Below are 22,316 nucleotides of genomic sequence, written 5' to 3'. Positions count from 1 at the left end.
ATCAGAGTGAGAGTTCTATAGAAAGTGTACAAAGTCAAGTTCATACAAAGTTTAATGCTTATAACAGACCCACTGCAGAGACTATGATCCATACTATGTGTTTACCTGAGTCAGTAACATTCTATGACCATGTGTTTCTGTAAAATGAATAAAATACATCAATGTATGTTATAATTGTCCTTCTCTAGTATTTGAAGGTATAGAGAACAATTGAACCATGAGAGTTGGTGCTTTTCTTATTTTCTTGCAACTAATATTTTAAAAATTATGTGTAGCAAGCTTGGTTACTCAATTCCCCATCACTTATTATTTATTATTAAAACATTTTCATTTTTGTCTTCTCTTTGAGAAATGCTAAACAGGTGTGACCAAATCAACATGAATTTGAAAGTTTTAACTATTAAATTCTATGCTTTTAAAATATTTGAAATTATTTCAGAAAAAAATATAAATTTTCTGATAATTTTAGCTTTTCTTGATTTGCTAATAAATTGTACCATTTTGGTATGTAAGAGCAATGCAAGAAAATGACCTTGTCAAGTATTAATTTGAAAATTAAATAATGAATTTGTCTTTGAAGGGTTTTTTCTTTCTCCTGTATAGTTAAGTCACTGAAACCAAATGATTATTTATTTTTGATTTATATTCTACCACACTTAACTTTTACTAAGAGCAATACAATTAAAAAGTCAATATTTTAAAACATCATCCCTATAAGATATTTTGCCTGAAAATTTATCTCTATTAGAAAAGCAATCTTTCTCTTTATATTCTTAGAAAAGATGCTTCACATTAGAACAGATCTAAAGAAATAAATGCCAAGTGTTTCTCATTCACTTTCAAAACTTCAATGGGGAAATAGATGATTTACTTAAATTTATCTTTGCAAAAAGGCTTTATGGAGCATATATTCACCTAAGAGCTAGGACTTGATACTTCAGACTATATGATTGTCGATAGCACTTGAAACCAGATTTCACTTACCTTTCAGGAAAAAGATTTTATACATTTTGGAGATGGTAAAGGCCATTACTGTAAGTACAATTTCTCTATCACTAAGGTTAATTACCCCAAAAGCATCAAAGTAAGTAAATTTTGTTATATTAAAAATAATCATTGAATAGGCTTATATTAAAATACCACTAAGTCTACTCTTTATGTTCTCCTCTGCACAGAGACAACTTTTTTATTTCAATCTTTTTTTTTTTTTTTAATTTATTTCTTATTATTAAACTTCAAGTTGTAGGGTACGTGTGCACAACGTGCAGGTTTGCTACATATGTATACTTGTGCCATGTTGGTGTGCTGCACCCATCAACTCGTCATTTACATCAGGTATAACTCCCAATGCAATCCCTCCCACCTCCCCCCTCCCCATGATAGGCCCCGGTGTGTGATGTTCCCCTTCCCGAGTCCAAGTGATCTCATTGTTCAGTTCCCACCTATGAGTGAGAACATGTGGTGTTTGGTTTTCTGTTCTTGTGATAGTTTGCTGAGAATGATGGTTTCCAGCTGCATCCATGTCCCTACAAAGGACACAAACTCATCCTTTTTTATGGCTGCATAGTATTCCATGGTGTATATGTGCCACATTTTCTTAATCCAATCTGTCACTGATGGACATTTGGGTTGATTCCAAGTCTTTGCTATTGTGAATAGTGCTGCAATAAACATACATGTGCATGTGTCTTTATAGCAGCATAATTTATAATCCTTTGGGTATATACCCAGTAATGGGATGGCTGGGTCATATGGTACATCTAGTTCTAGATCCTTGAGGAATCGCCATACTGTTTTCCATAATGGTTGAACTAGTTTACACTCCCACCAACAGTGTAAAAGTGTTCCTATTTCTCCACATCCTCTCCAGCACCTGTTGTTTCCTGACTTTTGAATGATCGCCATTCTAACTGGCGTGAGATGGTATCTCATTGTGGTTTTGATTTGCATTTCTCTGATGGCCAGTGATGATGAGCATTTTTTCATGTGTCTGTTGGCTGTATGAATGTCTTCTTTTGAGAAATGTCTGTTCATATCCTTTGCCCACTTTTTGATGGGGTTGTTTGTTTTTTTCTTGTAAATTTGTTACATAGGCATGGGCAAAGACTTCATGTCTAAAACACCAAAAGCAACGGCAGCAAAAGCCAAAATTGACAAATGGGATCTCATTAAACTAAAGAGCTTCTGCACAGCAAAAGAAACTACCATCAGAGTGAATAGGCAACCTACAGAATGGGAGAAAATTTTTGCAATGTACTCATCTGACAAAGGGCTAATATCCAGAACCTACAAAGAACTCAAACAAATTTATTTCAATCTTTATGACTGTAATATATAGCTATGATTTGAATGACTGTTCTTCAACAAATTTTAAGTTGTTCTCACATCGCCCTTCTCATATGTTATTATTATTTTTCTCTAAATAAAAGTGTATGCAAAAATTATATTGCACTGTACCATTTTAAACTAACCTTTGACTATTCTTAAATTCAGAATGAAAAATGACTGAAATAGATGTGTAATATTTTACAATAGTATATTTTTGATAAATTTTAAGAAATATTTTGGACATAATATTTTTAAGGTACAAGCCTATTAATAAATGGCTTCAAATAAAGTTCTCCAAAAACATTTTTGTACAATTTTTATTGTAAAAAGAAATAAGAATTATGTTTTGTGTGAAACCCATCTACATTGTTGTAAAAGCTCTCGGCTATTTCTGAGAGAATCAACACTGAGAAGCCATTGAAAAACAGCTTGTTTCCTAGGGATACTATTTCTATCCCTAAGATCCCATCATTGGCCTTCTGCTATTGTTTAAATCACTTCATTTTGACTTTCTCCTTTTCCTATTATGAATATATGTTGTAATTCAGGGCAATCTAATCATGTCTTATAGTATAAATCCTCATGCGTACATCAATGTAACAAATATATTTCTATCTTTTCCTCCACTGTGCCTCTTACTGACTTCAAAATTCAACAATTACACCTCAGATATGCCATGTTTAATGATTCATTTAAGAGTAACATAATGCTAGAAATCTGAGAATTGTTATAAGGAATTATCATTTCTTAATCACTCAAACATTACAGTTTATGTCTTTTCAATTTAACCTTCAGAAAGTTCAGAATACTTTATATGTCTTGCTCTTACATCTCCTTATAGTTGATTATATTTTACTTCTATTCAATGAATATTTTATCTCAAAATATATTTATCTCTAAAAATATAACTCCACACTTCTCAGGTCATATATTATCTTTGCAAAGCCTTCCTTTCTTTTCATACATGGAATTAATTACCTTCACTGTACTTGTACGGCATTTTATACATATCCCAGCTAAAGTACTCATTACATTATATAGTGAGTCAATTATGTTTTTTATTTGTGGTACCACCATTTATGTGTTATTCATATTCATGGTTCATCACCCAGCGTAATGCTTACCAAAAATACACATTTATTAAATTAAAATGTTTAAATATTTTTTAAAGCTCATGAGGGGTATTTTGACATCTAGGTATAGTTATTGTTTATATTATCACTTAAATGCATTCTGCATTACAAAAGGGGCAAATGTTTTTATTAAAGACATTTATTGTACATTTAGCTAATAAAATTATAGCTACTACCTGAATTATTTACTCCACCCCCCAAAATTTATAAGTACGTTTGAAAAAATATTTGCTAAGTGATTTATTAAGCATTATAGTATTTTTCTCTATGTTAACAACGTCATTGTTGAGTGGGAAAAAATTGCCAAAGAGTAAGAGAAGGCAGGCAAGAGTCTTAGACACAAATGATAGATTTAGGCTGAACATGCCTCTGGTTAGAATTCGACACACAGGGAATATCTTAGTGGGCTGCCTTTCCTCTGAGGTCGTTTGTTCTTCATTCAGTTTAGGACTTCCGGCCTTAACCTCTCTGGCTAATGCAGCTTATCTAATTTGAAAGGAAGTGCTATCATTTTTATCAGCAAAACTATCACCTTCTTTCCTCCTCATAATAAACTTAGGAGGACAAACAAATTTTTTGTTTGTTTGTTTCTTTGTTTGAGACGGAGTCTCGCTCTGTTGCCCAGGCTGGAGTGCAGTGGTGCAATCTTGGCTCACTGCAAGCTCCGCCTCCCAGGTTTATGCCATTCTCCTGTCTCAGCCTCCCGAGTAGCTGGGACTACAGGCACCTGCCACCTCGCCCGGCTAGTTTTTTTTGTAATTTTTAGTAGAGACGGGATTTCACCGTGTTAGCCAGGGTGGTCTCGATCTCTTGACCTCGTGATCTGCCCGTCTCGGCCTCCGAAAGTGCTGGGATTACAGGCTTGAGCCACTGCGCCCGGCTGACAAACTAATTTAAAGAGTCAAGAACATGAATTATTAAGGCATGAAGTAGAGAAGAAAAGGAAGTGGCACAACAGTCCCTTGTTTCTAATTTTTAAATATTTACAAAATGTCTTCTCAAGCTTGGATAATACTAAATATACAGCAAAGCGATCTGCCATTTAATATACTAAGTAGCATTTGAATGTATTCCATTATAACTGAAAAATGCAACAGCCTTGAAGCAGCCCTGTCTTTACAAAACTTAAGTTTAGATTCTTATTAAATACTTTAAATTTACAGGAGAGATTTCAAAAGAATAGTGCATTTTTACTAAGTTAATAATTTTCTGAAAATGTGAACTTTAAGTTATAATTACTGAAAATATTCAAGCTCTTTACTTTTTCTTATACTGTGGTATGCGTTTTAAATTATTTTGTATTAACCTTTAAGTATAAAATTTTGAAAAATATTTGAATTTCAAATTTCTGTTAATGCAAGCCCAATATTTAAGGAGTTCTTCATCTATTTCATATTGTCTCATTACAGTTTTCTTTTAGCAACAGAATGCATGCATCTTTAATATAATATTGGTGAGTTCCACACCTATGGAACAAATGGCTGACTGAATGGAAGTAGATGTGCAAAGATTTCCTGTCTTCTAAGTGTGACCTTTAAAAGCAATTTGCCTCTTTCAGTTTAGTCTTAATGAACTAATTATCATATTACTTTTACTTTATAACATTTTCCTTTTTTATGCTTAATAGTAATTATATTTTCTATAGGAAGTTAAATGGCAGAGAGGAATAAAAGAAGAAAAAATTAACTTTACCACACTTCTCTAAGTCTGCTTTATTAAAGTAATGAATATCAGTTTCATGTGCATATATCCATACCTATACTCATAAAATATATATAGAGAAATATATTGTCTAAGGAGTTCTTATTTAATGTATGATGAAAATACAGATACAGAAAGGTGTAAACAAAAATTTACAACTCATGAATCATGATAAGCGAATACCCATATATCATTACCTAATCAAGAAATAGAACACTCTCTCCCTCCATTTGTTCAAAATTTTTAATAAAGAGAATAAATAAAGTGTTCAAACATACAGTAAGAAGAAAGAAATAAATGCAGTGCTTGATGGCAGAGTAGGATGACTATGCTTAATATAAATATATTGTACTTGGGTGATAGACCCCCTAAGTACACTGATTTTATAACTGTGCATTATATACATGTAACAAATTTTCCCATAAATTTGCACGAATAAAAGGATAAAAAACCAGAACACTGATTGCCCCAGAAGCTGCCTCCTGCCCTAATCAATCACCATGTCTAGCCACGTTCTAATTCATCACTATGCTGATTTCCAAGACTATTATTTTTGCTTTCTATAATGATATAAGAGTTAAGAAGAAATCACTGAGGCAGATAGTAAGGGTATGGGAGTCTTCGGTAAGGCTTTTCTTTTTAATGAAAAGCAGCCCCAAATCATTTTCTAACAATAAGTAGCCTGTAAAGTTGAGCTGCAGACATAGACAAGCAAGCTGGAAGCTTGCAGGGGTGAATGTTGGTAGAAACTAGGGACTAGACATGTTCAAGATGGCAGTTCCATCTTCCCTTCTCTTTGTCAGCCATGTGTACTGTAAGGAGCAGACAAGATGGCACTGATCGCCTAGAAAGCCCATTTGTGTAACAAGATTAGGGTGGGGCAACCAGCCTTCCCCACACACTATGTAAACATCATACCTGATTGAACCAATCTGTGAGCCCTATGTAAATCAGACATCACCTCCTCAAACTGGACTATAAAATCCAGCACAATTGCCACCAGCCATTTCTTTCTGCTTATAGGCCCCTTTCTCTGTAGAGAAAGCTGTTTGTCTTTCTCTTCTCTTCTGCCTATTAAATCTCTGCTCCCAGACTCTTTGTGCCTGTCCATGTCCTAAATTTTCGTGGCATGTGACAACAAACCCCAGGGTATATACCCCAGACAACATGGTTGCTTCATATTAGGGATATCATCCAGGATACCAAGGTACAACGTTTATCAAAATGATGAGTAGAAGAGCAGACTTCAACTCTGTCCCTTCATTCTAAGGCTCTTGGCCTCCATTTTAGAACCAAATCAAACCAAATACTGGGCCCCCTTCGGACATTTAAAAACTTTTCACATGGTTGCCAGCCTTACAAGACTTCGTAGACGGGCTTGCTGGGGAGAACGTGGAGAATGCCCCAGTAACCATGGGTTGCTGGGCATTTTGGCCATGTTTGAACCAGCTTCCCTTCATGGTGGACTTAACTGTCATGTGGGACTGGAAGAAGTCCTGGGGCAACCGAGGATTTCTGGCCAGGGCTATCCCTCAGTGTTATCCAGAGGCTTCTGGATTGATCCCAGTCTCTGACTGCCCCAATTGGGTGTCAGCAACAGGATCTCCAACTTTTCTACCATAATTTCCTCTTTTTCTGTCTGTGACCATCATGTCTTTTATCCACTCTGTGTATGCAATGTATGGGAAGTTTTACAGTTCAGGGAAGTAATCTTGTTTGGCAAAGATCAGGGAATATTGTAGTAACCAGGGATATAGCTCAAGGGAAGGCATCTTTGTGATTTTCTAGGAACAGAGGGTTCCCCCCTCAAATGAAAGTCTCTCTCTTTGCCCTTGGTCCAGAGAGAACTGGCACTTCTAGGTGTCTCTCTGCCCTTGGTCTGGAAAGCACATAACATTTCCAGGTCTCTCTCTGCCCTTGGTCTGGAGAGCACATGACCTTCCAGGTCTTCTCTGCCCTTGGTCTGCAGAGCTCATAGCATGTCAAGGTTATTCTGCCCTTGGTCTGGAAAGCACATGGCATCTCAAGGTCAACAGCATATCCTAGTGGAATAGGGATCCTCTCCACTGTCGATTCTTTAACAAAACACCCTAGCTTCCCAATTCCACCCCTTATTATGCCTGTCTACCAGATACCAGACTTTATGCTGTTTCTATGAATTGGAAAACTCTGCCTTCAACAATTCGGAGTAAAATATTCTCTGGAACCAAATTTTAGTCTCAATACCGTCCTATCAGCAGGAAAACAACCATTTGGTCCCTACATTCTTTTAAGGCACCTATTCTAACTGCAATTAGAATGGTACTTAATTAGTAAAGGAATTTTAAGTACAGAAGTTAACTGGAATCATCCACTAATGGTAAACCCTTTAGCATGGGCCATAATAGAAGGGTATAGAGCTCAAACCAGCACTTTCTCCATTAAGGAGGGAAGCACAACAGTTGCCCAAATGCAATTGTTACAAAGTCTCTCCCGAGATCCGTTTTTCGGGGAGCCACACAGGCCACACAAGTCTAGGAAGTCAAAAGGAAATCACAGACAGAAAACTAGAGTCACATAGGTGAGGGTGACTAAAACCCATCACTTAGTTCATCTAGTTCCATGGCTGGGGAAGTCACACTCACAACCATGAGAGGCACATTTAACAAGGTGCTGGGACCCCAGGAACCATGGAGGGAAAACAACAGTCAGGGGGACACCCCCACTCTCTTCCTCTCCACCCTGGGACACATCAAAAGGAAGGAGACTAAAGGGATGCCTTTTTCTCACTTCTCTTTATCATCTTTGGCCTGTTCTCCTCTGGAGTGCATCCTGAATTGGAGGGTCTCTTTTGACTCTGAGACTTTGAAGAAAAAGCAGCTCATTTTCTTCTGCACAAGGGCATGGTCTTCTTACTATACCTTAGCAGGCATTACAAAATCAACCCAGTCCTTTTATCATTCATGTCAAGCAGGCCCAAGGGGAATGATTCCTCAAGACTAGAAAAGAAACTTCTGGAGGAATCATCTGAGAATTCCTCTTATTTGGGATCACCTCAAGTTCCCTTTTCATTGCAGGACTTGAGGCAAATACAGGGAGACTTGGGCTTATTTTCTGACCACCATGATAGCTATATAGAAGTTTTACAAACGTTAATTCAGGTGTTTCACCACACATGGAGGGATGTCATGCTTCTCCTAAGCCAAACTCCAATAGCAGCTTAAAAGCAGGCAGCTCTGCAGGCAGCAGAAAATTTCAGAGATGAACAACATGTCTCCTGTGGTAGACCAAAAAGGAAGAAAAGAGATAGGGAAGGTGAAGAAATAATGGAAACACCATTACTGATAAGAAGGGGAGCAGTTCCTCTTAACAATGCTAATTGGAATCCTAACGATGTGATACATGAATGGAAAAGGAAATAATTTTTAATGTACATATTGGAGGGCCTATGAAGAACTAGGGCAAAATCTATTAATTACTCTAAACTGTCCATGATAGATCAAAAGCCAGATGAGAATCCCGAAGCCTTTATGGAAAGATTGAGAAAGGTAATACTAAAACACACCTCCTTATCCCCTGAATCAGTTAAGGGACAACTCACCCTAAAGGGCAAGTTTATTACACAGGCAGCTCCCTATATTAGAAGGAAACTACAGAAACAGGCTATAGGAACAGATAGTATTTTGGAGAACCTCCTGAGGGTGGCCACCTTGGTCTTTTATAATGGGAACCAGAAGGAGAACCAGGAGAAAGAAAGGAACAAAAAAGAAATACAGTGGCTCTAATAGCTGCTTTTCAGACTTACAAAGTCCAGGAGATGCTGTCAGTGTAGTGAGTCAGAGCATTTTAATAAGAAGTGCCCAAGCAGCAAGAATAAACCACCTCAACCCTGTCCAGCCTGTGGTGGGAGCCACTGGAAATCATATTGCCCCTGGAGACAAAGGTCACCAGGTTCAGAACTAGTCCTACAGATGGTCTGACAGGAATGATGCCCAAACCCCTGGCTCCAGAGGCTGAAGTTGCCATTATAGCAAAGGAGTCCTGGATGATTCTGGAAATTGAAGGAAGGAAGGAAGTTCAACCTCCTTAGAGCCATTAGAGTCATTCTTTCTCTCTTCTTCTCTCTAATCCAGGGCTTTCCTCTTCCCATAGCATGACCATGTGGGTCATCTCAGGAAAAACTCTAATCCAATATTTTTCTCAACCCTTTAGCTGCAGATCGGTATACCTATTATTTACAAATGCCTTTTTCATCATGCCAGAAAGTCCCACTCCTTTATTAGGTAAAGATATTTTAGCTCCCATGCAGGCCAGCATCTTTATAGCCCCAGGACAAATGCATTGTCTCCTCCTGGTGGAAGTTAATATCAATCCAGAAGTGTGGACAAGGCAAGGAAAAAAATAGGTCAAGCTGTAATCACTAAGCCAGTCCAGATCCAACTTAAGAACCCCACTTCTTTTTCTAGTAAGAAACAATATCCCCTAAAGACAGAACCTGGGAAAGTGTTAGAAGCTTTAGTAACCTGAAGATTCAGGGCCTCCTCAAGCCCTGTAACAGCCCCTGCAACACCCCACTATTAAGAGTGCAAAAACACAATGGGGAAGGGAGACTAGTTCAGGACCTCCACATCATTAATGAGACCACAGTCTCAATTCATACAGTAGTACCTAATCCCTATATCTTGCTGACCCAAATACCTAAGGAACAGTCTTAGATTTAAAGGATGACTTCTGTATACTGTTGCATCCTGACTCTCAATACCTGTTTGCCTTCAAAGAGTCTTTGGTCAAACCACCCAGTTAACATGGATGATGCTGTCTCAGGGATTTCCAAATAGCCCTCATTTGTTTGGACAGGCATTGTTTAAAGACCTAGCTGAACTTTCCCATCTTCAGGTCAAGATTTTGCAAAATATGGATGATATACTGCCCTGTGCTCCAACTGAGGAGGCTTTTTATGAAGGCATTGAAGTTCTTCTTAATTTCTTAGCTGACAGAGGATATAAGGTTTCCAAAGTCTAAAGCCCAGCTTTGCAAAACCTCAGGGAAATACCTCAATTTACTGCTGTCTGAATGAACCAGAGTATTAGGGGAAGAAAGGTGATATGGTTTTGCTGTGTCCCCACCAAAATCTCAACTTGAATTGTATCTCTCAGAATTCCTCCATGTTGTGAGAGGGACCCAGGAGGAGGTAATTGAATCATTGGGGCCAGTCTTTCCCATGATGTTCTCATGATAGTAAATAAGTCTCACGAGGACTGACTGGTTTACCAGGGGTTTCCACTTTTGCTTTTTCCTCATTTTCTCTTGCCCCCAACATGTAAGAAGTGCTTTTCACCTCCTGCCATGATTCTGAGGTGTCCCCAACCATGTGGAACTATAAGTCCAATTAAACCTCTTTTTCTTCCCAGACTTGAGTATGTCTTCATCAACAGTGTGAAAACAAACTACAGTAAATTGGTACCAGGAGTAGGGTGTTGCTGAGATATATGTGAAAATGTGGAAGTGACTTTGGAACTGCATAACAGGCAGAGGTTGGAAGAGTTTAGAGGACTCAGAAGAAGATAGGAAAATGTGGGTAAGTTTGGAACTTCCTGGAGACTTGCTGAATTGTTTTGCCCAAAATGCTGATAGTGATATGGACAATAAAATCCAGGCTGAGGTGATCTCAGATGAAGATTAAGAACTTGTTGGGAACTAGAGCAAAGATGACTCTGTTCATGTTTTAGGAAAGAGACCGGCAGCATTTTGCCTCTGCCCTAGAGATTTGTGGAACTTTGACCTTCAGAGAGATAATTCAGGGTATCTGGTGAAAGAAATCCCTAAGCACCAAAGAATTCAAGATGTGACTTGACTGCTGCTAAAGGCATTCAGTGTTATAAGGGAAGCAGCGCATAAAAGTATAGAAAATTTGCAGCCTGACTATGTGATAGAAAAGAAAAAAAACATTTTCTGGGGAGAAATTAAAGCCAGCTATAGAAATTTGCATAAGCAGCCAATTTAATCTCCATAATCATGGGGACAATGTCTCCAGGCCGTCTCATAGACTTTCATGGCAGCCCTCCTGTCAGAAGCCCAGAGGCCCAGAGGAAAAAGTGGTTTCATGGGCTGGGCCCAGGGTCTCTGTGCTGTGTGCAGTCTATGGACTTGATGGCCTTTGTACAAGTTGCTCCAGCCTTGGCTAAAAGGGGACAATGTACAGCTTGGGCTGTGTCTTCAAGGGGTGGAAATGCCAAACCTTGGGAGCTTCAACATGATGTTGAGCCTGCAGGTGCACAGAAGTCAAGAATTGAAGTTTGGGAACCTCCATCTAGATTTCAGAAGATGTATGGAAATGCCTGGATGCCCAGGAAAAAGTTTGCTACAGGAGTAGGGCCCTCAGGGAGAACCTCTGCTAGGGCAGTGCAGAAGGGAAATGTGGAGTCAGAGCCCCTACACAGAGTCCCTATTGAGACACTGCCTAGTGGAGCTGTGAGAAGAGGGCCACCATCCTATAGACCCCAGAAAGGTAAACTTAGCAACAGTTTGCACTTTGCAACTGGAAAAACCACAGACACTCAATGCCAGCCCTTTAAAGCCACTGGAAGGGAGGCTGTACCCTGCAAAGCCACAGGGCAGCAGAGCTACCCAAGACCATAGGAACCCACCTCTTGCATCAGCGTGACCTGGATATGAGACATGAAGTCAAAGGAGATCATTTTTTAGCTTTAAAATTTGACTGCCTCGCTAGATTTCAGACTTGCATGGGCCCTGTAACTCCTTTGTTTGGCCAATATCTCACATTTAGAATGGCTGTATTTACCCAAGACTGGTAGCTCTATTGTATCTAGGATGTAACTAGCTTGATTTTGATTTTACAGGCTCATAGGTGGAAGGAACTTGCCTTGTCTCAGATAAGACTTTAGACTGTTAACTTTTGGGTTAATGCTGAAATGAGTTAAGATTTTGGGGGATTTTTGGGAAGGCATGATTGGTTTTTAAATGTGAGGACATGATATTTGGAGGGGCCAGGGGTGAAATGATATGGTTTGACTGTGTCCCCCTCAAAATCTCAATTTGAATATTATCTCCCAGAATACTCAATTTGAATGTTATCTCATGTTATTGGAGAGACTCGGGGGTGGTAACTGAATAATGGAAGTTAGTCTTTCCCATGATATTTTCATGATAGTTAATTAGTTTGATGAGATCTGTTGGGTTTATCATGGGTTCCTGCTTTTGCTTCTTCCTCATTTTCTCTTGTCACCACCATGGCCTTTCACCTCTCGCCATGATTCTGTGACCTCTCCAGCCATATGGAACTGAAAGTCCAATTAAACTTCTTTTTCTTTCCAGTCTTGGGTATGCCTTTATTAACAGTGTGAAAATGGAATAATAAAAAAGGAATAAGCCTATTTTCTCCTTTTGCCTTCCCCAAACCATCAAGCAACAAAGAGAATTTGGGGGCATTACAGGATTTTTCAGGCTATGGATACCTGGGCATGGTGAGATAGCTTGTCCTTCATGTAACCTCATAAGAGAAACTCAAGTTGCTAAAACTCATCTTCTAACCTAAGAACTTGAAGCTCAAAGGGCCTTTAACTAGCTAAAGCAGACCCTACTTAAGGCACTGGCTCTTAGCCTCCGTGTAGGAAGGTCTTTCAATCTGTATGTATCAGAAAGAATGGGAATGGCTCTAGAGTCTTAATTCAGGCCCAAGGACCAGCTTAACAGCCAATAGGTTACCTGAATAAGGAACTTAATTTGGTGACTAAAGGTTGGCCAGCATGCCTCTGAGCAATTGCCCTGTTGGCCCTACTGGTCCCAGAAGCCTCCAAAATAACCCTGGGAAATGACTTAACTGTTTATACCCCACATAATGTGGCAGGATTACTGTCCTCTAAGGAAAGCCTATGCTTAACAGACAGCGGCCTCCTTAAATATCAAGCTCTACTGTGAGAGGGTTCCATCATCCAGTTGAAAACTTGCTCTCACTTAAATCCAGTCACTTTCCTCCCCAAGGAAACTGAGGAACTTGAACATAATTGTGAAAACGTTGTGGTACAGACCTATGCAGCCAGGAAGGATCTCAGGGAAACTCCCCTAGAAAATCTAGATTGCACCCTCTTCACAGATGGAGGTTCCTTTGTAGAGCAAGGAGTTCATAAGACAGGATATGCAATGGTCACTCTGAAAAATGTTATTGAAAGAGCGTCTTTCTCTCCAGGCACAAGTGCTCAACTAGTCAAACTGATAGCCCTTACAAGAACATTTGAGTTAAGCAAAGTAAAGGTAGCTACCATTTACACTGATTCCACATATGCTTTCCTGATTCTCCATGCTCATGCTACCATTTGGAAGGAAAGGCACTTTCTTACTGCCAATGGATCTCCTATAAAATATCATCAGAAAATTAACAAGTTATTATCCTCAGTTTTCCTTCCACAAGAGGTAGCAATGATACGTTGTAATGGACATCAGAAGGAAATAGATGAAATAGCCAAAGGAAACAAGTTAGCTGATCAGGCAGCCAAGTCAGCAGCAAGGAAGCCTCACAACATCAACACACTTGAAGTCCCTCCAATCTGGGAAGTCCCTACAAGAGAAATCGATCCTCAGTATTTCCCCTGCATAAATAGAATGGGCCATTTCTTGAGGGTATACCTTCCAGGCCTCAGGATGGCTGCAGCGAGAGGATGGCAAGCTCCACTTGTGAGTCTATAGCCTGTGGAAATTCCTTTAATTTCTTCACCAGGCTTTTCACTTGGGAAAACTTTTCAGGAGAGGAGTTACTAAGAACAGTAAAACAGGTTGCTAATGCTTGTGAGGTTGGTCTTAAAAATAACGACCTGAACAGGTGGCTTCTTCCTCCTCAAACCAAGGATGGGAAACTATCCAGGGGAGGACTGGCAGATAGACTTCACCCACATGCCAAGATAACAGACATCCAATAACTCCAGATATGGGGTAGATACTTTCACCAACTGGATAGAAGCATTTTTTATGCCACATACAAAGGCCTCTGAGGAAATATAAAAAAAAGGCATGTAACCTCTCTGGCTCACTTTCAACAGGAATTAACTCAACTAGCAGAAAAACGCCAAGAACTAGGACCACATTTATTTAACCCATGAGACTTGGTATTGGTAAAAGCTCTCCCTTCTCTGTCTCCTCTCCTCAGCCCAAGCTAGGAAGGGCCCTATGCTGCTCTTCTTCCAACTCCCTCAGTGATAAAATTATAGATATCAACTACTGAATACATCATAGTTGAGTCAAAGCCCAGAAAGCAGAGAGACAACCCCTGACAGCCCAGAGAGACGTCCTGGATAGCAATGTGAAGAAATAGGATATCTTAAGCTGGAAATCATAAAGGATAAATAAATGAGCAAGGGCTAGTCATTCTACTCAGTCCTACCTTTAACTTCAGTTATTTCCACTTTTTATCTCAAGATGCACTGCCAAATATTGGAACTTCTTGACATATACTTGCAGGGAGATTTTAATTATTCATGGGATTGCATTTGTAACTTCATAGACCCCCAAAAGGGAAGTGCTATGTCTTGGTGAGTAAAATTTTAGATGAAATTATCAGCTACACCACAATGTGGGAATTGCTATACTCACGCTTTTTGCAGTGAGAATATATACAGTAGCACCTTCTAACTTGAATATCTGACAGAGAGTTTCCATTGCTCTATTATTTTGCTTAATTATTATCCTTTTAGCAGGGATAATAGTTACCAACAAAAAGGAAGCATGAAAATTTTACTATCACGGAGCCAACTAGGGCTTTTTATTGTGTTTGGTAATACGTCACACCCTGGCAGTGCAAAGAAGGTTGTAAAGGAAAGACATTTTATATAAGAAAGATTCTTGTGTGGTAAATACAATACTATAGAAAATAGTTGGTTATTTAAAAGAGATGTTTAGAACAAATCAGAAGGTTTAAGCATGTCGTAGATGGTTTGTGGAAGTTGTAAAAAGATTTCAAGGATGGCAAATACTTGTTCTAAAAAGAATAGTTAGTTGTTTGAAAATAAGAATGTCTATGAAAAGTCAGAAATTTTAAGCATGTCATAAACTGTTTGTGGAAACCATGTAGATTCTGAGTACTAGTTCATTGTCACATGCATAGTTGGCAAATATTTTATCCCATTCTGTGGGTTATCTGTTTACTCTGCTGATTATTTCTTTTGCTGTGCAGAGGTGTTTTAGTTTAATTAAGTTGCATTTATTTATTTTTTGTTGCATTTTTGGGGGGTCTTAGTAATAAATTCTTTGCCTAAACCTATGTCCAAAGAGGTTTTTTGATGTTATCTCCTAGTTTTGTAAAACTACTTTCTGTGTAGAAGTATTTTAAATTTTGTATGATTTGCTAGTGGAAATTCTGTGTTTTTGATAATATTGCAAATGCTACCTTATTTTTATCTATTAAAATTATCTGTACACACAAATAAATTTTATTATTTAACATGAATTCAGAAAACATGTTAAAAATTACATATTATCCCTAATGTCTTATGTCTTTTTTTAACTTTTTTAAGGTAAAAGTCATGTACGTCACTGGTAAATTGTGACTTTTTTTCAAACTTTAATTTCCTTAATTTGTTTTTCTTTCCTCATTATACTAATTTAAATCTGCAGTGTGATGAGCAGTAGTGTTAATAATGAGGAAAACAGGCTTTGAATATTTCACCTTAAATAAAAATTTGCTACTGACATTTTACAGACATACTTAATCAGATGAATGACTTTCTTTCTGATTCTTGTGATCTTAATGGTTTTAATCAGAGTTATATGTGAAATGAGATGTTTTTCCTGCATCTGTTAACACCGTTATTTGGAATATTTAATCTTCATCTTATTTTTGTTACTTTGCTTTAATTTTTCTAAATTTGAAGCAAATTTTAATGCAAAAATCTAATTTTTTTATGATGTATTTATTCATGTATGTATGTATGTGTGTGTGTTGTTATTCCTTTTTTACATTGCCAGATTTGGTTTGACAGTATTTTGTTTAGAATTTTTACTGAGCTTGACCTTTAATCTTAGATCTTTATCCCTTATATCATGTCCCTTTCTGGTATTTTTGTCAGGGTTATTGACAAAACAGAACCAAATTGGGCAGTTACTTCTTATCTTATATTCTCTGGAAAAGTTTCTGTGTTTGGCCTTATTTATTCCTTAAGTATTTGAAATGGGTCATGACTGACATTAACTGGCCCCATAGTTTTCTTGTGATGCAGGGTTTTTGCTCCTTAATTCAGCTAATATCCAGGTTCTTGTCTCATAAACAGGAAAAATTAGGCATGTGGACACATTGAAGGGTGAGGGAGATGGATTTATTCAGTGAAAAGAAAGCTCTCAGTAGAGAAAGAGGGGGCCTGCCATCAGGCTCCTATCTCACAGATTGAATACCAGGCCACCACACAAAAGTTGAAGAGGCCTGGTTCTTGCCCCTGAAAAAGACAAAAATTCCTGATGGCTTCACCTCATTCTCCCAGTATGCATGTGATCCCATAGTCCACTGCAGGATGCCAAAGCAAGACTCTGTGCAGGTTCCCTCATCTGCCTCCTACATCTATCATTCCCTTCACTAAAAGGGTAGGTCTAACTGCCATTAGAATAGGGAAGAAGACCTATCTTAACTGCTTTCTGCTGACAGGATGCATTGTTTTTAGAAGGTAGCAGTCAGATCTCCCTCAGAGGCCTAGCTAAGTACCCCTGGGAAAAGGAGGCCCATTGTTCAAGGCTCTGGTTGCATGACCATTTGGAGTCTGATGGCCTGAAGAGAAGAAGAGATAAAGTGGGTTATTAGAAAGTACATATCAAAATGAAAGGAAAAGGGGTGGGTAACGACAGCTCAAAAATCCTGAGGCTCACAACATGCCCAGATAATCAGTGGCTACAGTTGAGCTTGCTAAGATTTCAGTGCATGGAGCTTAGTTTGGTTACCTCCCTTGGTCTTATTTTCCTAAAAACAAAACTTCTGGATTATGGGGACCCTATTCACTCCCATCACCTGGCAGGATTTATGTAATAATTACTCAGAATTAAAATATTAATCCAGATTTTTCTTTAGCCATCCCTTTTTTTCCTTTTGAGCTGCAACTAAAGATTACTGGTTGGTTCATAGGAATAAGCAGGGTTAGTTTAAGGTACAGGGAAGAAACTTAAAAGCAACTCATGAGTCTAAAATTTAGTGACAAATGTATAATTTTTGAAACATAATTTGTCTCTCTCCAGCCCTCATTTTTGTTAAAAACCAATCATGATAAGACTGAGTTGTTTGCAAAATAGAATTTAGTTTTATACTTGGCCTAATTATTTGCATAAAGTACAGGAAAAATAATTATTCTTACATAGGCTTATTTTATTGGCTTTAATGGAATTCTTTTCCACAATGAATCTCGGATAGGACTTTCTAAAGCTGAGGCTAGCCAGAGTTTTGCATCCTCAGGTTTTGTACCTGAGAGTTGGGTAAACCCCTCTTTTCATGAGGTCCTAAGAATATTGGGTTCCTGGGCCTGGTAGAAAGTTGGGAGCCCTGTAGGGGGACTGTGTGGGCAAGGTATGAAGTCAGTTTTCCCAAGGGGCTTTTATTGGTTCTGCAAGTTGAGCCTGATTCCTTAAAGGAAAACATACCTCTCCAATCAAATCTTGGCAAAATGACCAGTTTCTCCCACTGTGGCCTGTTGAAAGAAAATGAATTTTTTTTTTTTGCAGTGATACAAACAACTATATTGACACAAGTCAAGAATACTCACAAATAGTTTCCAAATTATGGAGAAGCCAGGCTGAAGGAGAAATTAATATGCTTCAAATTTTGTTCACAGGAATATAACTTACTTAATTATTAAAGACTCTAAATAGATCAAAATAAGTCTCCTTGACTCTGGAAAGCAAAACAAGAATCAACATAAGTCAAACAAGATAACCTACATTTTCCATTAGTTCCATCCATTCAGTTAACTCTTGCTTTGCTCAATATTTGTGAACATTTCAGCTCTTCATGAGTCCTATACATTTTTCCTTTATTCCAACATCGCAATCTCCAAAGTTATCAGAAACCTGCATTTAAGAGCACCTGTCAAAGTTCTATAGCTTATTACAAACCACCCTTTGAAGAGAATCAAAACAAGATGACAATTGTCTGTGAATAACAAAATGTTCAGTGTAGTTACTGTCGAAAACATAACTGACAAAGAAATTTGGTTATCTCTGTGGTTTACAATACTTAACATAAAAACCTTAACTGTGATTGATAGCATACACTCAGACATTACAATTTTAGAAATCCCATACAGTTTGGGAACATATATTAATATTATTCCCTAAAATACAACCTGAAGAGGATTATATATGACTTTGGCAATCCCATGTACCTAAACATGTCGAATAATCCTGTTTAGCTCTCTTCTGGATGCTCTAGGGGCCCTCCATAGAATCCAAAAGCTAGGGGTTAGGGAAGACAATCTTGAGGCTGAAATTTGATTTGGGGAAGCTTGTAAAATGTTAGAGGTTTAAAACACTTGATGTTATGAAATAGAAATTCAGGTTACCATAAATTATTTATTTTGCCAAAATGATGACTCAGAAATTTTAAAACAAGAGAAAAACCTTACTCGTTAGAGGGAAGACTTAGCTTTCCAAGCAATTTATCTACTGCCTTCTCTTTTTTCCCCCTTGGCAGCCTATCTGTGACACAAATTGAAATCGTTCATTATTCTTCACTATTAGATGAAAATCTTGTACAAGGGAGAGAAAGCCAAATTTCACCCTCACATTAGTTTACTATTAACATCAACCCTAATTTTCTAATGAAAACTTATAGGCAATCCTATCTAATCTTATCTAGTTTGACTATGAAGTAAGATTCTTATAACCTTTTATAACCCTTTACAAATTTTGCTAAAGAGAAGATTACTGCCTCAAGGGAAACTTGTCATGCTTTTATTTCAATGCTCAATTTATAGAAACAGCATATATTTTCCTTTCAAATTTCTTTTGTAAGATTAATTTTTGCAATTCTTCCACAATTTGCTTGGACCTTTAGCTTTATTTTGTCTATTTAGAACAATCCTCTAACCCTAGGCAAAAATTTACATTTCTGTGCCTTCTTATAATCTTCTACTAAGATTATATAATTAATAATTATTTACTAAGATTAAGGCCTATGTTCCCAGGCCTGAACAAGTTGTAAAGTAGGCAAGTTGAATAGTTCTCAAAGACAAAAAAAAAAAAAAAAAAAAAAAGTCCACAATCTTAAGACATTGAGCAAATCTAGTATCTGACCTGCATAATTTAGACCTCCTATTTACATTTTATTGACATTTGCATTTTACCAGTAATCTTTAAAACTGTTTTTATTTCTCAAAGATTAGAGTCACACAGGCCAAGAGGGATTACAGCTTTTATTTTTCCTTCAAAAAATATTTGATCTATGTGCTTATTTTCCTTCAGGCCAATTATTAGAGCTCTCTTTTATTACAGACACCACACACAGCACATATATAACCACACAGACAAACAGAAGCAGATCCAGCAGTTATAAGATTTTCTGGTTTATAATCTCCTAATTGGACTACCGGCCTCTGAGTGGGACTTGGTAAGAGCAGGGCTAGCAAAGCATGCAGTTTCTAGGGCCTAATAAACAGGTATAGCTGAAAGACAAAAACAGATTTTGAGAGGTAACTATCTGCTCTTAATTCCTGGGGTTCTGTGAGGAAAACAGAAGTTTCTCCCAAAATGGAATTCATGGCTCCTGTTATTTCTTCCAAAGGAGTCCTAGGCCATCAGAAATTATCTTAGGACCTCTCATGCATGCATTAAGAGTGGCAAGGCCAAATGGAGAAAAATTATTTAGACTACTGAGAAAAAATAAGTAAATAAAACTTTTTCCAGCAAAACGAGATCCAAGGAGAGAAAAACATACAGGCATTTTAAATAGACTTATAACTTGAATATCCATTTTAATTAAGCTGAGTGCTCTTTAAGAAAATCTTTTTAAATCCCTTATCACCTTACTTTAGCCATGTTAAGTGGCCCATATGGCCTGACTTTTGAACTTTACCAAAGGTAACCCACCCAGGTTCTCAGAGAAAGGAAAATTCAAGGTGGTTAGTGAAGGGGAAGATAATCAACAAATGGTAAATGTCATACAGATCTCAGACCAGAAAGGACTCATTCTCTAAGTAAGAATTGAACCTGGGGTGCCATTGTAAAATGGTGAAGACTAGAATAAAGCACTGCCATGTAGTTACAGGTTACACTTCCAAGGACATAAAACAAGATGGAGATCTGCAGCAAAGTTTACCACTGAGCAGTTTGCCAAGCTGGCTTGGGCAGCAGGTCTATGCATTCCAAGCCCCCATCCCATCCTAAGGTACCCCACTTTTGACTAGACCATACAGAGAGACATGCAAAGCACACCAGATGGGCTACAGCTGAAGACTAACCTCACAAATTCTTTTTCATTAATATAACTTTACAGAGAACATAAATGGTGATCCTTATCATTCCCTAGGTTTGAACAGGGAAAGGGAGGCCAAAAGCCTGACTGGTAAGAAAAAACTCTTACCTTTTTGACAGAGTGTCAGACTTCATTCCCTCCCCCTGTGCTCAATCCCAAGCCAACCAGTTTAAGGTTTGGAAATTAACTTTTCCCAGTTTGGAGGATACATCTGAGGGAAGTGCCCTGCAGCATGGGGACATAGCCATGCATCTGTGAAGAGAGGACAGAGGAGGAAAATAGAAAAAGAAGACATTTATTCAAAGGACTCAGGATACATTGGAAAGACATGCAGGCAGAAGACGAATGGCTACTCATCTAGAAAGAGGGAAGCAAAGTGTCCCTGGTTCCCTTCTCTTCCTAGCAAATACCTGGGGTATATGAAGGATAGAAAGTGAGACATCCCTTTTTCTTTCTCCCGTCCTTATATCCCTGAGTCCTGGTGACCATGACAGAGTGCCACCACTCTGTCAAAGTGGTTTTCAACCATCTTTACAGGGAGTTTAGGAGGTGGGATTTTCCATTCTTACCCACAGATTCCCTATCTCCTCTGCTATCAGTAACCTTTGAATTCTAAGACTTGGAACTTAGTTTGGGATTAAAAAGGTGTCTAATTTGGAGTCTTATGGACTCCTTACCATAAGATGAATGTTAAAGTAAAGTTGTGGAATTGAGTCCTCCAACAAGGGAGGGAAAAGAGTGTCTTATGAATTGGGGTCCTAACCTAGTAAAAAGTCTTATAAGAGGGGGGCAAAAGAGGCCTCTCACATAAGAGTTAACTCCTGACCTGGTGAAAAGAAAAAAAAACAAAACAAAAAACAACTTACATTCAGGGCTATGTTAACTGCTGACAGGGTGGAGAAAAGGAATTAAAAAAAAAGAAACAGCTTAAATACAGATCTGTGTTAACTGCTGATAGAGTGGAGAAAAGAACAATATGCCTGGGGAAGAAACTTCTTATTCTTATGCAAATACATTTCTCCAACAAGGAGAGAAGCTTTAAATTGCTGTTTCTTCCCTAGGCTCAGACCAAGACCAAGTTGGACCCCTCAGATGGAGGAGGGGAAGACTCTGTGGGTACACAGCGGGAAACATTGGTGTATTAGTCTGTTCTCGTGCTGCTAATAAAGACCTACCTGAGACTGGGTAATTTATAAAGGAAAAAGGTTTAATGAACCCAGAGTTCCACATGGCTGGGGTGAAGGTGAAGGAAGAGTAAAGGCATGTCTTACATGGCAGCAGGCAAGAAGACATGTGCAGGGGAACTCCCCTTTATAAAACCATCAGATCTTGTGAGATTTATGCACTATCACAGTCAAAACCCTCCCCCATGATTCAATTACCTCCAAGTGGGTCCCTCCCATAACATGTGGTGATTATTACAATCCAAGGTGAGTTTTGCATGAGGACACAGAGCCAAACCATATTAGCTGGCCAGCTGGCAGTGTGGGGCCTGGGCACTTGAGGCTGCTTTGGGCCTGCACAGTGGCTGTGGCTCAGTCCTACCCTGCATGGCCACTGGACACCAGTAGCACATGCAGTGGACAGAGTCCTGCTCCCCAACCAGGAGGGAAGCGGGCAGAAAGCTTCTGTTTACCCATCCATCCCATGCACATGCCTGCGGCCATTGGAGTGGCCACTGAGGGCCAGAACACTGAGGGATAGAACACCTCTAATATGGTAAA

Source organism: Chlorocebus sabaeus, chromosome 24 (assembly GCF_047675955.1).
Source record: "Chlorocebus sabaeus isolate Y175 chromosome 24, mChlSab1.0.hap1, whole genome shotgun sequence".
Lineage (NCBI taxonomy): Eukaryota > Metazoa > Chordata > Mammalia > Primates > Cercopithecidae > Chlorocebus > Chlorocebus sabaeus.
Note: the sequence above shows the minus strand (reverse complement) of the source record.